Here is a 15396-nt window from a genome sequence, read left to right as displayed (position 1 = left end):
TCTGCATCTATGGATGTGATCACATAATTTTTTTTCTGTTGATGTCACAGATCACATTAATTGATTTTCAAATGTGGAGCCAGCTTTGCATACCCGAAATAAATCCCAATTTGTCATGGTGTGTAATTTTTTTTATATGTTGTCGGATTCAATTTGTTAGTATTTTGTTGAAGATCCTGCATCTTCTGTTCATGAGATATATTGCTCTGTAGTTTTCTTGTAATGTCTTTGTCTGGTTTTGGTACTAGGAAAATGCTGGCCTCATAAAATAAACTGGGAAGCATACTATTTGATTGTGTTTTCTGGAAGAGATTGTAGAGGACTGGCACCATTTCTTCTTTAAATGCTTGGTGGAATTCACCAGAGAAACCATCTGGGCCTGGTGCTTTCTGTTTCGAAGGTTATTAATTTTTCATTCAATTTCTTTAATAGATGTAAATGAATTATCTAATTCTTCTTGTGTGAATTTTTGTAGACTGTGTCTTTGAAGGAATCGGTCCATTTTACCTAAGTTACCAATTTGTGGGCACAGAGTTTTCTTATTATTCCGTTACTATTTTTTTATAGTTCATGGGATCGGTACTGATGGCCTTCTCTCATTTTTAATATTTTTTTGAGGCTGAACAGGTATTAAATTTAGTGGAGTGACATTGGTTAATAAAATTATATAGGTTTCAGGTACATAATTCGGCAATACATCATCTGTATTGTATTGTATTGTGCGTTTAGCACCCCAAGTCAAGTTTCCTTCCATCACCATTTGTTCCCCCCACACCCTCTCCTACCTCCCCCACCCCCTTCCCCTTGCAATCACCTCTGTGTCTTTCTTTTTTCTTTGCTTAATCCCTTCACCCGTCTCACCCAGCCCCCACCTGCCCCCACAGCTATCCTTTCTCTGTATCCATGAGTCTGTCTCCACTTTGTTAGTTTATTTTGTTCATTAGATTCCACATATAAGTGAAATCATCATTTGCAATATTAATTAGTAATTTGTGTCTTCTCCCTTTTGCCTTGGTTAGCTTGGCTAGAGGTTTATCAATGTTATTGATCTTTTCAAAGAACCAGCTTTTGGTTTTAATTTTTTTCTCCATTGTTTTCTATTTGCAGTTTTATCGATTTCTTCTCTAATTTGTTTTCTGCTTGCTTTAGATTTATATTGCTCTTTGTTCTCTGGTTTCTTGAGATGGAAGCTTAGATAATTGATTTCAGATGTTTATTCTTTTTAACATTTTAAATTCTTAAAAATTACAGTTTACATTATATTATTTTGTAATAGTTTCATGTGTGCAGCGTAGTGGTTACACAATCATATACTTTACGAAGTGTTGCCTCCAGTATTTTCAGTACCCAACTGGCACTGTACATAAGTATTACAATATTATTGACTATATTCCCTGTGCTGTGCTTTACATCCCTGTGACTATTTTGTAACTACCCATCTGCACTTCTCAGTCCCTTCACCTTTTTACCCAGTCCTCCGACTCCACTCCTCTCTGCCAACCATCAGACTGTTCTCTGTATCTATGAGTCTATTTCTGTTTTGTTTGTTCATTTATACTGTTCTTTAGATTCCACATATAAGTGAAATATATGGTATTTGTCTTTCTCTGAGTTATTTCACTTAGCATAACACTTTCTGGGTTCATCCATGCTGTCGTGAATGGTAGGATTTCATTCTTTTTTTATGGCTGAGTAGTATTCCATTGTATGTATGTACCACAGCTTTTTATCCACTCGTCTATTGATGGCACTTGGGTTGCTTCCATAGCTTGTCTACTGTAAATAACGCTGCAGTGAACATAGGGGTGCAAATATTCTTTCAAATTAGTGTTTTAGGTTTCTTTGGATGTATACCCAGAATTGGAATCACTAGGTCATAAGGCAGTTTGGTTTTTAATCTTTTGAGGAAGCTCCATAATATTTTCCACAGTGGCTGCACCAGTCTGCATTCCCACCAGCAGAGCAGGAGGGCTCCCTTTTCTCCGCACCCTCACCAACACTTGCTGTTTGTTGATTTATTGATGATAGCCATTCTGACAGGTGTGAAGTGATATCTTATTGTGGTTTTAATTTGAATTTCTCTGGTGATTAGTGACATTGATTATCTGCTATTTATTCTTGTCTAATATATAGGATTGGGCAAAAGTGGGTTTATAGTTACTCGTATGGAAAATAATACAATAATTAATAAATAATAATACTAGAATAAACTCTGTGTTTCATGCACTCACAACTGTAAACCTATTTTTGCCCCACCCTGTATACATACAATGCTATAAATTTCCCTCTAAGCATGACTTTTGTAATTGTCCCACAGTTCTTGGTATTCTGTTAAGTCTGTTATATTTTTTTCCCTCTTTCCATTTCAGTTTTGGGAGTTTCTACTGACCTCTTTTCAAGTTCATCAGTTCTTCCCTCAGAGTTTCCTGCAACATATAGGAAATGGGAAATGAGAAGGAGAGGAGAGAGAGAAAGAGGCAGAAAAAATATTTGAAGTAATAATAACAGAAATTTTCTAAAATTAATGACAGATACCAAACAGATTTAGGAAGATCGAAGAATACCATGTAGGACAAGTACCAAAAAGTCTGCGCATAATCACAATGAAACTACAGAAAATAAAGACAGAGAAAATAAATACAAAAAGCCTGCACATAGTCACAATGAAACTACAGAAAATAAAGACAAAAATTACAGAAAATAAAGACAAAGATATATTATACTAACACAAATCAAAAGAAAGCTGAAGTAGCCACTTAATTTCAGACAAGCAGACTTCAGAGCAAGGCAACTCATTAGGAAGAAAGAGGGGGCATTACTTGGTAAAGGTGTTAATCCTCCAAGAAGATATAACAATACTTAATGTGTATGTGCCTGACAACCTCGTGTCAAAACACATAAGGATAGGAGTTACGCTGTGTTTACTCTTTACTGCAGCTATGGGTGCTGAGTCTTCAATTTCTTCTAGTGTCCTTGCTTTTGTCTCCACTGTTGTCTTCGTGCTTCCCTAGAAACCTCTTCTTAAATAGGATTTGAATGTTTTTGAAAAAGCAAGTAAAATTAGTTCTGATTTATTCATTTAGTCAACAAGTATTTATTGAATGTGTCTAGGTTCCTGACCCTGTTCTAGGCACTGGGGATACAATGGTTCATGAAACAGACCACATTTACCCTCAAGGAACTAGCATTTAAGTGGGAGAGGTAGGTGATGAACCAAATTACATTTATTTAAAATATAATGCCAGGTATTGATAAGTGCCCTAAATTAAAATAAGATGATAGAGGAGGCAGAGGTATGTTATTCAAAACTGAGTGATCATGAAAGGCCTTCTTTAGGAAGTAAAGTTTAAGCAGAAGTGGAAGACTTTAAGTGATGACTTTAGGCCTTTGGATTTTATTGTAAGTGTGATGGAAAGCCACTGAGGGTTTGGAGCAGACAAGAGACGTGACCTCGTAAATGTGTTGAAAGGATCACCCCAGCTGCTGAATGAACAGTGGACTGAAAGGGCACCAGGGACACCAGTTAGAAGCCATCACAGTCATTTACACCAGAGCCGATGGCAGCTTCGACCAGGCTGGTAGCCATGGGGGTGGTGAGTAGTGGTCAAATATGTAATGCATTTGGAAAGTTGAGCCAGTTAGAAAAGTACAAAACAAGAAAATATAAAAATACTTCTAATCTCTACATTCAGAATGAAAGCTCTTACCAATTGTCTCTCTCTCTCTCTTTTTACATATGTGCAATACTTTATTTGCTACTTTATCACTGATTACATTTTCCCCTGTAAATAAATTCTATTCTAAAACATAATTTTAACAGATACATAATATTTGATTACAGGATGCACCAAAATGTACTTAACCTATATTCTAATGTTGAATATTTAAGTTATTTTCAATTTTTTACTACTTTATAAACACCTACCGCAATATTTATTCAATTAGTGAAATGCACACGTTCTTATTTCTTTAGGATTCTTTCCTGGATGCACTTAAAGAGTTTGCATGTTCTTAAGTATTTTAATATGCATTTATTAATCACCCTCCAAATTATCCTCCTACCAGCAATTTATGAATACCCTTTCCATGGCACCCTTATTAAGCGTTATTTATCTAGTTACCACAGAGTATTATCATTGCGTTTAATCTTGGCCAGGTTGCTAGGCAAACAATACTATCTCATTGTTTTCATTGGTTCTTCTTTGATTATAAGTAAGGTTGAATGTTTCCTTGACTACAGCAGCTGACTCTTCCCTTTTCATGACTCAGGTCACAGTTCACCTGTGCTGGCACGAAGGATATACTAGTTGAGGGGGGCGGGGTGTTTCTATTGCAAGTGACAAACTACCCAACTCACATAATTGAAAATCCAAAGGTAGAAAAATCACATTCAGGTCTAATTGGATTCAAGGCTCAATGGTTGTATTTGGGTTTCGCTTCGCACTGCCGTCCTTAGTTCTGATTTCTACTCTGTTGTGTTTTTTTGGTCTCAGGCTCCATGGTGGCAGCCACCCCAGAGCTTACTATGCCCAGCGTTAAGCATAACTGGCAAAAACACCTGTTCCTGCCCAGGAATCACACCAAAAGCCGCAGCCATCCCATTGGTTTCAAGCCCCTGATCCTGAGCCAAGCCTGGGAGTGTGGGGCTCCCATTGACTTGGGCCTGGGTCATGTATCTTGCCTGAGACTAAGGGCAGAATCAGCCTCCTCTCTCTAACCCCCCAGGTCCACTGAATTCATTCACCAAAGACCTTTTCTAACATGTATGGCCCTTGGCTGGGCGCCAAAAGAGTGGCTAGCCGGCCTCCTCCCCAGTGTCATGTCATGCAGTACATATTAATTAATTGCGTCCAATAGGCAAAGAAATAGTGGTGCCGGAGAGGCAGGAGGGTGCTATCAAGAGGTTTCAGCTGTGGTTTCACCCCTAGGTGAGTTTTCATGGAAAGGGGCAGGAACAAGCAACCACAGTTCAAAGTAACACAGAAGTGAGGAGTAAGTGCAGGTGAAATGACCCACGGCGACAGGTGGAACTGGGTGGCCGAGGGGCCCTCCAGGAAGGCTCTGCAGGACAGCGCTGCTGCTGAGCCCTCCAGCCTGCGCCGGGGCTCCCTAGACAGCGATGCCGACACCCCAAAGCCCTCAGCATTCAATATATGGCTCCCAAACCCTTTCTCGCAGAGCCTTGTGCAAACGATGACTTGTAAATTACAGGGAGTTAATAGCATCATTTATATTCCCTACAGATCCAAGCCAGCGCTGGCCTCGGCCTCTTTAAAGCAAACAGCGCGGCCACATTTCTCCCCTATCGCAGATGCTGCTTCTTTCAATTATGTGAGCTCATCTGGACCCAGCGTCAGGCCGGGCCGCTCAGGCAGGCGCTCTGGCTGCGCCTCAGGTCACCAGGGGTGACAGGAAGGCAGGCGGGGCAGGGCCAGGCTGGCCTCGGCTGGGTTCAGCCTGCTTCTGATTGGGAAAGACTTGTTAGTGAGCAGCCTTCTTCCTAGTTACCATTTTTAATTCCTCCTGAAATATTGGCAGGGGAAGGCCTGCGGACGAAAAATGGACCTTGAGAGGCTGCTTCCTGACACAAGGCGCGGGCGCGCTCACAGGCCAGCCAGGCGGCCTGATCAAGGGCTGCTCCCTCCAGCCCCTCTCCCAATTTCCCATCAATAACCCGCTAACAATAACAAATTGCTGCATGACACCCTCGCCGCGCTGCTGGGACTAAGCGCCGGATGGGGTGTTTGCAGCACATTCGACTCCTTTCCTTTCCTGTTTCTATTGCACAGTGTTCACAAATATTTATGGACCACCCACCTTGTGCCAGGCACACAACAAGTGAGACTGGAAAGGACCCTCCCCCAGGGATACTTACATTCTGTGGAGGGACACAGAACCCAACAAAAACCAAATAAATAAAGTCACCGTTTCGGACAGTGGGAACGGCTACGAAGAAAACTGAATGGGCTGATATGATAGGAGGTGGCTGGGAGGGGACTATCCTGCTGAGAGTGGTCAAGGGTGACCTCTCTGGGGAGGCCACTTTGGAGTCATAACTTGAATGCTGAACAGGAATCATCTATGTGAAGAACTGGGGGAAGAACATTCCAGAAAGAAGAGACAAGCCAGGGATGTGGGGGGTGAAGGGAGGTCTGGAGGGCTGGGCAGTCATGAGCTGGGGGAAGTCTCCCTCTCTGCCCTTTCTGTCATCTTCTCCCTAACTCTTCCTCTTGTCCCTGTCCCTGCCCTTGTCCACGCCTATGGGATTTTTCTCTGTCAGCTCCTCAGTCTGTACCTTCCTAACTCTTAGCCTTCCGAGAGTCCAGGATATTGTGTGTTTTTTCGAAAGTTTGGCTCTTGGCAAAGAGCCAGTGCTATTTCCATTTTGGGTGGAAAATATAGAATTACCGTGAATTATATTGAAAAATTAGATTCATTCACTGCTGTGATAATTTATCTCCCAATCTGTCTCAGAGAGTTAGCAGCTGGTGAGAAAATAAAATGTAATTTAGGCAAAAAAAAAAAAAAATCACTTTTAATCCATGTCTGGCAGGGAGAGAGCTTATTAAGTGAGTTTCCTCTTTGCCAATCAGGTGGTTTCTTTAGCACGCCCTCGAATGAAATGTTGTGATGGAAACTAATGCGTAGCCCGCTCTCCTTGGATGGGCCCTGCCAGCCGTGGGTGAGAAGTCAGGCCCCACTTAAAATGCAAAGCTGTCTAATGGGGGCTCCTCCCAGGGCTCATCTCCTGACAGCCTGTTGGACTTGCTCCTGCTCGGAGACGGATACACTTCATTGCACTGGGGTTTTCCACAACAGCTTCTGTCTTGAGAAACAAGGAGAAACAGCCCCCGATTTCAAGCCATGTCGATTGAAAGTGTTTAAAATATTCCTCTCCAATTGGTAATGATGGCTATTTTTCTCCTCTGAATGCTCGACTATGTGCCCTGGAATTGTCTTGACATCACCTCATGAGTCACAACACTGAGCTCATCTCGCTGGGTCCAGAGCTGCCTGCCTTTGTGAGCCGGCCACGCACAGCAGCAGGGCCAGGTGAGGCCACGCCAGGCTTCAGGGGGCAACTTGGACCGACGCCCCTCCCCCGCATTCTGCAGTGTCAGAGCTCAGCCTTCTCTCTCTCCTTGCACGGGGTCCCGGCCTCCTCTTGGAGCAGAAAGGACAAGGTCAGTGTGGCCCACCTGCCACCTAGGGAATGAAGTCTCTGGTCGGCAAGGCTGGAGGGGCAGGGCAGCGGGTACTTGCTGCTTCTCATGTTTCCTAGCTTAGAATTCTGCATATTTGGGGAAACTGAGGCACAGGGGAGTGAGAATGTTCTAGACTGGAATCAGGGAACTAGGGATGAAGTGGAGGCTCTTTCATTTGCTTGCCATATGACCTTGTGTGTGTGTGTGTGGGGGGGGTCTCTTCCCTTCCCTTGCCTGGAGCTGCCTCGTCTATCAAGCGAGGAACCTGGGTACGATTCCCTCCAGCTCAGAGCTTATTAATCTGTGAATTTGGAATTCAGGCTCCACAGCTCCACTCTATACCCGCTAGGCAGAGCATAAACCTTGCATCTGGGCTCAAGCTTCCCTGGGGTTCTTGCTTAAAAGTTGGTGTGTCAGGTGACTTCAGGACATGGACTGGACGATGGGGCTCCGATCTGGGGAGGGTGCCAAGCAGAGGGGCACATCAACTTCTCATTGGTGGCTTACACATGGAGTTCGTCTGATGGGATGCCCACTGTGTCAACAGTTGGTTTCCTCAAAGCGACCTGGGGGCTCCTCTGTAGCAGCGGATGGGACCCTCCTGACTGGGATCAGTGACAGGGAGCCTGGGTGTGCAGGATCCTCTTAGAAGTCACCTGGCCCACCAGGTGTCACTCCGGGCAGAACTGTCCATCATCCAGTTCCCCAGAGATCTCTCTAACTTCTTGAATGTGACCTCTGAGGTCAGGCCAAGAGAGAAAGGGTTTGATTTAGATTCAGCCTGAACTCGCAGGAGAGTCAGGGCTCTCATTAGAGATTCCATCTGCCCACCTCCTTCCCTCCACCACTGGTCAGGTTAAAATGACCGGTTGAATATAAAAGCACGGAAGAACCTAGACTGCTGCCGAGAAGTCAGCAGGGCGGATGGAAACGCAGGGGATCGACGGCAGGCCGGCCTGGTGGAAGGGGCTGACCGCCTGCAGTGGCATGGGTGACATCTATTCACATAAGCGCTTACTGTATGCCGAGCACTGCTCAAGGTACTGGGGACGTGGACAGGAAAGACACAGCCCCTGTTCTCAAGAAGGTTACATCCCAGTTTGAGGAGCCAGACAGAAGACTAATAAATAAAGATATAAACAAGATATTTCCAAGTGAGAGCCCCTGCAGGCCTTAATGGAGAGCCTGCCGAGGCAGGCAGGGGCAGTAAGTTATCTCTACAGGTGGTTAGGAAAGCTTTCAGGGAGGTGAGCTCCGAGCTGCGACCTGAATGACAAGACGGAGCGCGTTGTGAGCATGACAGGGGAGAATGTTCCCAACGGGTCTGAGAGGGGAGAGCCTGGCTTGGGGAGAAGGAGGAGGCAGGGCAGCGTGGCCGGGGTGCGGACAGGCCGGGCAGAGAGCACGAAAGGAGGCCAGGAAGGCAAACGGGCAGACCTTGTGGGGCCCCGCAGGCCACAGTGAGAAGTCTGGATTTTAAGGGTGCTGGAGAGACATTGAAGGGTTTAAGCAGAATAACCTAAGCTGGTATATATTGTTTTCAAAGCACCCAGTCTATGGATGATGGACTTTAGTGGCCTCCTAAGTTAAAGAGAGAGATCCTGGCACAACTCCATTATTACAGCCCCTTCACCCATCTCAAAGGGAAGGCCTGGAGGTGGGGTGGGCTATGGGCACATCAGGCGCACATATGGATTTGATCAGGGCTTGCGGAATCATGCCAGGGGCAGGGGGTCTCACTGAGCTGGGAGTCACAGGTGACATCAGTTCCTGAGTGGGCCAGGGGAAGTAAGAGCCACTGCCCTACAGCTTCGGGACAGGTCACCAAAAACAGCTAGGCTACCCCTTGGTGCTTGGAGTCTCAAAGCACCTGCCCCCCTCTCGTCCTCCCTCGTCCCCCAAACTGTTGGATCTCTGGCTTGTTCGGTGCATTTACAGAAAACCTAATTTCCCTCTTGGTACTTTTGCCTAAACCTGACAGATATGAATGAACAGGAGCCCACCCTGACCATCCCAGTCAGGACTGATTTCAACTCTCAGTACTGAGTGAACCAAAGACTGAGTGTCCCTCTGCCTTCTGAACCTGGGAGGGTAGAGGGACAAAAAATAACCCACCAGAAAATAACCCTGGAAATAAACAGAAGTTCATAAAAAAGGGGTCCATCTTCAACATCGGATAACATGTCTTCCTAAAGAGTAAAATTGTGGGAAGAAGCAGGAGATAATTTTAGACAACTTTCAATATTCCTTTCAACCGGATTCAAAATGTCATTGCATCTATGAATCTAAAGCAGAAGCTCAGCAATGAACGAAGGAAGAAAGGACAAATTAGGACAGACTGGGCCGGCAGGGTGAGGGTGAGGAGTCTTGGCCCACCACGGGCTCCATACTCTCTGGCTCTGTGGTCCCGGCAAGTTCAAGAGCCCATGGATTTCCTATAAAAATGGGATTTAAAATGGTGCCTTCTTAACAAATAATGTGTTGGTGAGGAGGTGGAGAAAGGGAATACTTGTGCACTGTTGGGATTGTAAATTGGTGCAGCCACTATGGCAAACAGTATGGAGATTCCTCAAAAAATTCCAAAAAATGGAACTACCGTATGACCCAGCAATTTCACTTCTGGGTATTTATTCAAAGAAAACAAAAATTCTAATTTGAAAAGAAATATGAATCCCATATTTACTGCAGCATTATTTATAACAGCCAAGATATGGAAGCAACCTAAGTGTCCACTGACAGATAAATAAAGAAGATGTGAGATATAGATATACATATATTTCATTATATATGTAATGAACCATTACACAACAATAAAAAGGAATGAAATCTTGCCATTTGTGACGATATGGATAGACCTAGAGGGTATTATGCTAAGTGCAACAAGTCAGACGGAGAGAGACAAATACCATCTGGTTTGGCTTATATGTGGAATCTAAAAAACAAACAAATAAACAAACAAAACAAAAACAGACTTAGAAACCTCAGAGACAGAGACCAAGGTGGTGGTTGCCAGATGGAATGGAAGTAGGGGGATGAGTGAAAAAAGGTGTAGGGGAATATAGTCAATACTATCGTGATAAGTGTGCACAGGGACAGACGATTACAAGAATTAGTGGGGTGATCATACTGTAAGGTATAAAAATGTCGAACGACTATATTGTACACCTGAAAGTAATCTAACTAATTTAATATTGTACACCAACTATACTTAAAATAAAAGTGCCTCTTCCTAGTGTGTTGCAGGGCTTACACCAGATACCAACGTGTGCTCAGTACTTAGCACAATGCCAGGCACACGAGACACACACAATATACATTATTCTTTTTGAAAAAGGGCATGAAAATGGAACACAACCACTAACGTACAGACCACAATGAAGGCAAAGAACAGCGCCTGAGATCCTTCAGGAGATAAAGAGCCAAGTACAAATCAAGTTTGGGAAATGCTCCCTGATTTCAAAAGAAGAGAAATGAAACCATAAAGCTAAAAAGAGAAGGAGGCACAGGGGTGGGAACTGCAAGACAGATCCAGGAAGCCGAATAGGAGAAAATACAGCAAATGAAGCTGAATTAATTATTTTTATAAAATAGGAAAAAATGCTTTCTGCTATATCTGCAAAATGAAAGGACTGAACGAGCAACAGGAATGGAAAATAGACCAACGATGAGAAACGTCCTGGTGAAATTTTTGAATCCCAGGGAAAAGGAAAGAGATTAGCCAAATGTGAGAGAAAATAAAAGTTTATTGCAACGGGAGAAAATCAGGCTGGCTTTAGAGCTCCCCATAAAACCGAATGCCAGGCAAGAGGGAGTAATAAGAGAGGACGAGTGGGACAGAGAATGCTGATTGTCACCCAGATCACTGTTCCCAGGAGGGCAGCGGAAAGGCTTTCTCAGACATGAGAGGGCTCAGAGTACACTTCCCCTGGGACTGTGATGAAAAAAATCACTTGATATATGGCCTAATGCTCAAGAAATGGATAAAAGAATTTGAGACTACAGAAGCCATAATGACAAGAACTGGAGTAAACTATGAGATGGAGCTAAAGCTAAACGATTACCTATAATGGAGTCTCATAATGTACAAATGTAAAAAAATACTTAACTCTAACCCATATCTAATACCTTGCATTACTCTTTTTTTCTTAACTAAGGAATAGAGGTGATAGGAGAGAAGCAAACATTTATTAGATTTCTCCTTTTTCACAAAAGCACCGATAAAGGCTTCTTTTCAGACATGAAATAGGGAGAAATTGATCACTTTAAAAAAAATTTTAAAAACAACTTTTTAGGAGAAAAATAGGATATAAACTTCAAACTCATCAGGCAAGGAAAGCAGAAAAATTGCATTTCCAGAGAGCAGCAACAACAAAAACAAAGAAAATAATAAGAAAGCATAAAAACAAAACTTTAAAATAACAGAAAGAAAGCCATCTATTTTTCTACCTTTTAAAAAATTGTGACAACGGATATGAATGAGATAAGTAAGCTACCTTGTTAAAGATTCTCAGTTAAATGGTGAACTGAAATCCTATCCAGGTTATACCACAGAAAAGTTAAAAACTCTGCTCTAGGACATAAAAGAAAGTGAATTACTGTCAATATATACCATGTTTCTTAATAAGAAGTCTTAACATTTTAAAAATTCAATTTGCTTCTAATTAATTCATAAATAAAATATAATTCTAATAAACATTTAAATAGAATTTTTTGAAAACTTGGCAAAATGGTTTTAAATTATTCTGAAAGAACAAACGTGGGAGACATCAAAATAAAAATTGAAGCAGTGGAATAAAGGAGGCACTTATTTTTTGATATTAAAACATATTTTAAAGGTGCATTAATTAAGAGTGTGGTATGGGTATAAAATGAAGATATCACTGCAGTATACTAGAAATCCCCAAAAGAGAGCCACATAAATAAGGCAGCATTTCATGCCATTGGGTAAAGAATAGATTATTCAATGCATTGTGGTGAAGTAACTTGCTAATAGTTTGGAAATTAATGAAATTGGATCACTACATCATAATGAATACTTCAATGAAGACCAAATTGATTTAAAAATAAATGTGAAAAACAAAACAACTGAAATAAAGGTAAAACAAGGATCTCTGGGCAGTACTTGATCTCTGGGCAGAAAAGGGATTTCTAAACCAAAAAGCAAAGGAAAAAAAAGATGCAATAGAAGGAAATATAGGACTTGACTAACATAAATGTTAAAAAACTTCTCTTCTTCAAAAAGCCCATAAATCAAGTTTAAGGAACAGAAACTGGAAATTGATTTCCCTCTCTCTCTCTCTCTCTCTCTCTCTCTCTCTCTCTCACACACACACACACACACACACAAGATCCATGTCCTAACTATAGAGAAATTAATATCAATTAGGAAAAAAGAAGCCCCTAACAGGAAAAAATGAACAAAACACAGAAACTGATAAATTACAAGTGGAGAAATACGAGTGGCCAATCTAACATCTGAAAACAGTGTTCACCCTCACTGGAGGAGGCGCTCGCCCCTCAACAGCGCCCTTAGGCTGGGGGGGACGGTCACACGCGCCTGGCCGAGCGCCCAGGCCCCGGGAGCAGGCGCTCGCAGCGTGGGCCTGAGCGGCACATCGGCATCCTTGGGGGGCTCATCGCCTTGGATCTAGGTCCTCGATTCCTCGGAATTTATCCTAGGGCAACATGCAAGGATCTCCGCCGAGATTTAGTGACCAGGATGCCCTTGCAGCATTTTTAAGCAGGTCAGAGTTGATGGTAACCAGCGAACCTAATACTGACTTACCGAGCACATAAAATGGCCCGGCGCCGTGCCAAGCCCTTCTCGTGCGTTCCCTCGGTCATCCCCAAGCAGCCGTGTGAGTGCGTCCTTCCCGTTGCTGCCTCTGTTTTACAGATGGGGAGGGAGAGGGTCAAAGCACTCAGATGCCCAGCAAGAGGATGATTACATAGATCATGGAACAAAAGTAATGTAAAGGGAGTAAAGCCACGCAAAACCATAATTCTCAGAATATAAAGGGACATCACTAAATGGTCACAGTACGTGTGTGTGTGTGTGTGTGTGTGTGTGTGTGTGTGTGTGTGTGAACAGGGTACCAGACATGTGGCCACATGATTTGGAAGAAAACATATATAGAATTCATGTATCTTCCCAAGAAAAAAAGTCTAGACTGTAAAATAGAGGGGGGAGGAGAGAAGTGGGGGGGAACTCACCATTAATAGTGGTCTTTTCTATGGAGGTTATGGAATGATGATAGTAACAACTTTCTTCTTTTTATCGTTGTCTTCAAATCTTCTTCAATGAACATTCACTGCTACACTGAACTAGAATTTTAAATAGAGTTTTATTTAAAGGTGGGGGGATAATAATTGATGTCACTTCAAAGGTCTTCTTTTTAATAGAGAGACAGGATTGCTCTCAGGTTTATAGCTGAGCCCTAGCGGTTTAGCCAAGGTTGCTGGGTCACTGAGGTTCTCAAAGCTACCCGATCCTAGAAGAGCAGGACTGATTTACTTACCTTGGAACAATTCCACCGGCTGGCCCAGAGAGATGGCAGCTTAAAAGGCAGTCCTTAGCTCACTAAGTCTTCCCTCTGGCTACGGGTGTTGTTCGGAGTTTGAAGCCCCTGTGCATTTTCCAGGTAGATATACTCGTGCTTGCATACTGATGTGTCTGAATGCTTCCAGATCCATGCTGTCCTGAATAGAGCGGCACATTCCACAGCATGGTCTCCTGAATTTTCGCAAATATTTTCACTAATAGAAAAACCTTCCTCGGAGTCCCTGACTGAGTCATTGCAGCAAGGTGGTGTGGAAAGAGGGTGGAGAGAGAGGGCTTCAGTGTGGATGGGGTGTTAGGGCATCTGTCAAGTCTGGCGGGATTGGGGAATGCAGCGACAATCATGACCACAGGTGGACCAGCCACAGCTATGCCCAAGGCCAAGGCCCACAGGCAGGAGGGCTCCTTCCAGGAGGGCAGAGCTTCAGCAGTCTTACAGGGGTGGGCCTTCAGGTCAGGGAAATAAAGGGCTGCCTCTTTCACAAATAAGACAAAGGAATGCAGAGAAGTCCACTGCTGGCAGTGCAGTTGTGCTTGGTTCTATTTGATCTTATCACTCATTCATTCATTCATTCATTCATTCATTCAGAAAATATCTGTTGAACACTTGAAATGTGCCAGACACTGAGGATATAGGGCTGAACAAAACAGATAAAGTCCCTGCCTCAATGGAGGCTTACACCCGATGCAATTAGATACACAATAAACATGTAAACACATAAGCAAGTCAAGCAGCAAATAGAAAATAAGATAATTTCAGATAAGGGTAAGCACTCAGAGGAACATAAAACAGAGTAATGAGATTGAAAGGGACTGGGGATTATTTTTCAAGGATGGTCATGGAAGGCCGTGCCAGGGGACAGCTGAGCTGAGCTATGAGTGAGCAGGAGAAGCCAGCCACTCTAAATGGCCTAAGGCTTCCCTATGTTCCTTAGTCCAGCCACACCTACCCATCCAGTCCACCTCCTCCAGGAAATCTTCCCTGGAGTCTCAGCACTGCTGTTGCCTTCTTCTCAGAGCTCCCGGACTGTGCCACCCACACCATCAGGTGGTTCTCCCGATGAAGTGTGCATGCATAATGTATATGCCTGTCCTACCTTCCACTAAGCTCCGAGGTCCAGAGGCAAGCTAGAGGTGCATCCTCATGGCCAGTCTACAACAGAAGGGTCCAAGTTCTTCCCAGGTGTTGGCCCAGGTTCCCTTATGCAGCTGTGCACTGAATGGATTTAACCCGACTCACCCCAAACACCTGTGCTCTATAATCCAGAATTAAAGTCATTACTTTTCCCTCTCCCAGGCCTGCTTTGGCCTACTTCTCCTACGTTTCCTGCTTCAGTGACATCTCAGCATTTCTCTCTTTAGGGGTCTGTCTCTGCCAGTGTCTCCACATGTGGTTGGGCAGTTTGGGCACTGCCCAAAGGCCAAGAGGGTGAGTGGAGGCTGGAACTTAAACCATACTCTGACCAGGTCAGTCTGGTACAAGCTGTATCCCCCAAAGGAAGGTTGCCTTTACTTTGCCCGAAGGTACCATCCAGTTGCTCAGCCCTGCACTATTTGTTCAGAGCGGGTACTTTCCCCCTAATTTGCACAGAGGGGCCCTACACCTTGCTGTCATCAAGTTGTCCCCTTACA

The sequence above is a fragment of the Miniopterus natalensis genome, chromosome 9 (genome assembly GCF_054644295.1).
Source record: "Miniopterus natalensis isolate mMinNat1 chromosome 9, mMinNat1.hap1, whole genome shotgun sequence".
Taxonomy (NCBI): domain Eukaryota; kingdom Metazoa; phylum Chordata; class Mammalia; order Chiroptera; family Miniopteridae; genus Miniopterus; species Miniopterus natalensis.
This window is presented reverse-complemented; position numbering follows the sequence as displayed.